This window comes from Camelus bactrianus, chromosome 25, assembly GCF_048773025.1.
Source record: "Camelus bactrianus isolate YW-2024 breed Bactrian camel chromosome 25, ASM4877302v1, whole genome shotgun sequence".
NCBI classification, from domain to species: Eukaryota; Metazoa; Chordata; class Mammalia; order Artiodactyla; family Camelidae; genus Camelus; species Camelus bactrianus.
The window spans coordinates 4,163,890-4,169,889 of NC_133563.1; positions in this window are offsets into that span (position 1 = coordinate 4,163,890).

Sequence of the window (6,000 nt, forward strand, 5' to 3'; positions counted from 1 at the left end):
GCTCTGGATGATGCCCGTCTCCCCCACAAGCTCGGCGCAGGCAGCACCACACCGCCTTCTGCACCGCCGACCTGCGGTGCCTGGCGCTGTGCCAGACACGGAGAAGGTGTTCGCCAAACATTTATTGAAGAAATAAATATACCCACAGAGCCAACACTCCCCATCGTTCAGATCATACCTTATCACTGAAATCTGGTTTCCGCCCCAGAGTCCCACTTTCTCTGGAGCCCATGGGCTTAAGGTGATTTGAAGTGTTGCTTCAGCAGCGCCCGACGCTTCTAAACTACAGCTTTCATTTACATAATAATTTACAATGTGTTTTCCTTAAATGTTATCTTTTTACAGCAGGGTGAAAAAAGCAAAGGCGGTACCTGACCTCATTTTCCAGATGTTAAAACTAAGGATCAGAGAGGGAGGGTATAGCTCAGTGGTAGAGTGCATGCCTAGCGTGCACGGGGTCCAGGGTTCAATCCCCAGCACCTGCATTTTAAAAAAATAATTAATTAATTAATTAAATAAACCTAATTATCTTCCTCACCAAAAAAATAAAAAATATTTTAAAAACTAAGGCTCAGAAAACTCTTGAAGGTCACACTAGCCAGGGCCAAAATCTTGGCTCTTTTTTTATTATTATTATTTTTAAACTTTTTTTTTATTGAGTTACGGTCAGTTTACAATGTTGTGCCAATTTCCAGTGTAGAGCACAATTTTTCAGTTATACATGAACATACATATATTCATTGTCACATTTTTTTTTGGCTGTGAGCTACCACAAGATCTTGTTTATATTTCCCTGCGCTATACAGAATAATCTTGTTTATCTATTCTACATATGCCTGTCAGTATTTACAAATTTTGAACTCCCAGTCTGTCCCTTCCCACCCCCTTCCCCCTTGGCAACCACAAGTTTGTAAAATCTTAGCTCTTTTGATTTCTTTTTTTAAAAACTATTTTAAGCTCCTTCCCTTTCCTAAAGTTAAAACCTTATTCAACTGATAGGTTATCAGAATAGAGGGAATCTAAACCTTTGAGATTTTAACTTACCCTCATTAGTCTCTTTTGGAAGATGAGGGAAGGAAGTTTTCCTTCAAATCTAGCATCCAGGCAAGCACAGAAGTCAAGGGAGATAATAAATACGCAGAAGTCCGTCCACAGTGAGCTCAGCCCAGTTGGCAGAGAATAGCTGAGGTACTGAGGCGCGCCTTGTGCCCGGGCCTGCGGAGCGCCAGCTGACAAACCCCGCACACAGCAGGAAGTAATTAGTAAGTCTTCCTTCCCTCTCGGGCAAGGAAAAGCCTAGGGACTTCCCATCTAACTTTCAACAAATGTAGACTTTTTTGCCAAGAACAAGGAAGCTTTAAAAATCAACCATCCATAGAAATACTCAAAGAAATGAAGAGATTAATCGATCCTCTAAACTTGTCATGAAAAAGGGCAGACTAAACAGGCCTTGACCTCCTCTCCTTCCTAAAATCACATTGACAAGACAGTAAAGAAGAAGCAAGGGGGAAGACAGCACATAAAGGAAGCCTGGAGCAGGTGAGACATTTGATAGATGTCTGGGAATAAAGAGAGCAGATGAGATTGTACTGCCAGATTAAAAAAAACGGAGAGGAAGGTTCAAGCTGGCAGAGTAGGAGGACGTGGAGCTCACCTCCCCCAACAAACACATCAAAAATACATTTATATGCGGGACAATTCTCACAGAAAACGGACTGGAAACTGGCAGGTGATCTCCTGTACAATCAAAGCAGCAAGGAAGTTCTCCACATAATTGGGCAGGATGGGGAGAAAGAGGCAAGGGGTCAGGGCCAGTGCCCCTGGGGGGGTCTGTAAGGGAGAGAAGGCCCAAACTGTCAGACCCTCGCCCTAGGGAGCCCCCTGCCCACTGGGAAATGTGCCTGGACAGACAGAGGGGCTGGAGAAGCTAGACCCACTTGCAAGGAGTGCGTGCATGCTGGCTGCTAACAGTCAGGGCGGAGAGAGACTTGCCCTGGCAGCTGTCACCTCCCTGCACTTCCCAATCCAAAGGGGCAAACACCCAGGCCCCACTCATCCCACAACACGCCCTGGCGTGAGATCGAGATCAAGATTGTGGCAAAGATTCAGTCTAGCTGAGCAGAGACTGACCTGGGTGCTTAGGGTGTGATCTGAACAGAACTGCAAAGACCATTGTCAGCACACTCACCAGGCAGTGCCACAAGAACGTGTAGCAGGTAGGCCCTAGGCAGGAATACTTGCTGATTCATTTCCCAGGAGGAGCTGGCTCCGCCCACATCTTAGGGCCAGATCAGGGAGAGGCCTGCCTCACAGGTAGCTCAGGACCCAGATGAAGCACAGCCACCTCGATCCCTGCAGTGACAACACCCTGATCCCCAGCCCCGGCCTGCTCCACACCACAGCCTTGCACTCCATCTGGGACAAACACAACAGAGAAAGGGACATGACTTTGAGCTGCTTCTGAGTGGAATCATGGACACCTATATAAGCAGTGCCTAAGTTAGCTGTGACCACACAGGTTGCCCTTGCTTCAGCAATCACCTCGTTTGGGGCAGAGCACGCCCTCAAGAGCAACGGAGGCTGATCAAACCTGACCCGCAGGGCTTTTATTCCGAAAACTGGGGAGCAGACCCCAACTCTAGCAGGGTGGTGACAGCCATAGAGCAAAGAGGAGGCCCCGCTTCACATCCAGTGCAGGCTCTGGACATCACGACACCAATTACACTTCCTATCAAAGGGTAATGGCTAGCACACTCTGAAGAAAGATGTGGCTGTTATCCTATCAAAGCCAGCTCTCAAACCCAAAATATTGGACACACACAGTCTAAACAGGGTCATTCACACATAAAAACCACTCTTCAAGACCACAGTCAATAACTGTTTCTCCTAAATTCAGAGAGACAGAGAAAGTTAATTAAAACATAAAAGCAGAGGACTTCAGACTATACTGCAAAGCTACAATAATCAAACAGCATGGTGTTGGCCAAAAAAACAGACACATGGATCACTGGAAGAATAGACAGCCCAGAAGTAAACCCATATACCTACAGTCAATTAATCTATGACAATAGAGGCAAGAATATGTAATGGAGAAAAGAAATCCCTTTCAACAAGTACAGTTGGGAAAGCTAGACAGACTTGTGTAACTCAATGAAGTTAGTGCATTCGCTCACACCATATATAAAAATAAACTCAAAATGTTTTAAAGACTTAAATATAAAACATGACACCACAAAACTCCTAGAAGAAAACACAGGCAAAATATTCTTGGACTTAAATCATAGCAATATTTTCTTAGATTGGTCTCCCAAGGCAAAAGAAATAAAAGCAAAAATAAACAAATGGGACCTAATCAAATTTGAAAGTTTTGCACAGCAAAGGAAACCATCAACAAAACAAAAAGACAGCCTACAAAATGGGAGAAAATAACTTGCAAATGATGTGACTGATAAGGGGTTAATATCCAAAATATACAAACAGCTCATACAACTCAATATCGAAAAACCAAACAACTTAATCAAAATATAGGCAGAAGACATCTCTCCAAAGAAGATATACAGGTGGCCAACAGGTACAAGAAGGGATGCTCAACATCACTAATTATTAGATAAATGCAAATTAAAACCACAATGAGGTGTCATATCACCCCAATCAGAATGGCTATCATCAAAAAGTCTACAAATAATTAATGCTGGAGAGGGCATGGAGAAAAGGGAACCCTAAAAATAAAGCTACCATATGATCCAGTAATCCTATTCCTGGGACTATATCCAGAAGAAAATAAAAACTCTAGTTTGAAAAGATACATGCACCTCAATGTTCATAGCAGCACTATTTACACTAGCCAAGACATGTGAACAACCCAAGTGCCCATCAACAGACGATTGCCTTAAGACAACATACACACACACCCCACAATGGAATGTTACTTTGTCATAAAAAAGAATGAAATAATGCCATTTGCAGCAACATGTATGGACCTAGAGAGTATCATACTTAGTGAAGTTAAACAAAGACAAATACTATATGATATCACCTATATGTGAAATCTAAAAAAAAATAAACAAAACAAATGAATCTATATATAAAACAGAAACAGACTCAAAGACATAGAAGACAAACTTATGGTTACCAAAGGGGAAAGGGAGGTGGGGACATAAATTAGGAGTATGGGATTAACAGATACAAACTACTGTACATAAAATTAGATAAGCAACAAGGATTTGCATAGCACAGGGAACAATATTCAATGTTTTTTATAATAACCTATAATGGAAAATAATCTGAGATATAGATATATATATGAATCACTTTGCTGAATATCCAAAACTATCACAATATTGTAAATCAACTGTACTTCAATTTAAAAAAAAAAAAAGAAAAAGCAGAATGGAAGGAGCCAAATCCCAGAATTAACAGCAGAGAAAGCTGAAGCTAAAGTTGGAGCCATTTGGGTGGGCTCTGAGATCAAGATCAGCAGAGATAGAAAGCGGGGGGGGGGGGGGGGGGTTGGAAGGAGAGCAGAAATCAGCATGACGGCCTGAAGGTCTGTCACTGGAACTGCTGGCTACGCCTTTACATGTGAAGAACAACTGTCAGCTAAAGGATTACTCCTTGAAAAAAACCAAGACACTACTAAAGAGGGTGAGTTATCCTTTCAGGGAGGACCAAACTTGCTGGTTCGTGTGCAGGAAACGGCAGTGGTAGCCCCTCATGTTGCCTGACCTACATTCATCCCCACCCCCCCTTCTTTTTTTTTAACTGAGGTATAGTCAGTTCACAATGTTGTGTCAATTTCTGGTGCACAGCACAACGCTTCAGTTTTACATGAATATACATATATTCATTCCCCTTTCTTTTATAACCCCTATTTTGCTTTGGGGAACCACTCATTTTGCATTGCCTACAGTATAGTCAATCAAGAAACTGCAGACCAAAGTGCCTTCCTCTCTTGGCCAAAGGGTAGACTCCTGACCCAAATGAGATATGGCTCGAGTTCTTTCTTCCACCCTGAAGAAACTTTTCGTTCCTAAACCTTGGTTGTTGCCCAGAGGTAAGTCTCCAGATATTCTGATTCCTGTGGGTCCTAGCTCCTGTCATGCCCTGATTCTGGTTCTTCTACTTTCTTCTAGACTACCCCATATATTTTTTCTAAGTTTCCCTCACATCCAAAGAACCATGTAAACTCAGAACCAAGCCCTTCTCGGTTAGCATTTGCCTCCTCACCCACCTACCATACAGCAAAGGCTGCCAGTCTGCACACACTAGTTCCAGGCTGACAATGACAGCTGCACAACAGTGGAAAACCCGCGGTGCAAGATAGAAGGGTCTCAATGAACAAATATTTGACCTCAAGGAATCAGCTGATTAAGTAATAAGACAACCAACCAAAAACTGATTTTAGTCAGTATACCTAGAAAGATTTAAGACAACAATGCCTAGAAAACCTGGAGCAGGCTTTTGTAAAAAAAAAAAAAAAAGAAGATCAAAAGTAAGATAACTAAATATTTTTAAGCTATTAGAAAGGCTGTAAGAAAAAGTCACAAAGATCTCCTGGAATAGAGCAAAAGTTAAAAAAATGAAAAATATAAGCAAAATATTGAGTCATATAGAGAACGTGCCCAGGAAGTATTCCCCATGTAAGTTTCAGAAAGAGGAAATAGCAAAAATACAGAAAGGGAAAATAGGAAATAAATAACAGAAAAAAAATTTCTCACAGCTGAAGAAAGGTACATGGCTTGAGATTATAAATGCTCAGCAAGAACAGACAGAGAAATAAAAACACCCACGCAGGCTACATCACTGTGAAATTTCTGTACACCAAGGACAAGGGGAAGATCCTTTTGTCCTGAGACAAAAAAAAGGTTAACTATAAAGGAACAAGAATCAGATTGGTGTCACATACGCCAGCAACAATAGATGTTAGAAAACAGCTCTCTAAGCTCTAAGGGAAAAATTATTTTGAGCCTAATGTTCCGTACACAGTCAAGATCTCAATGA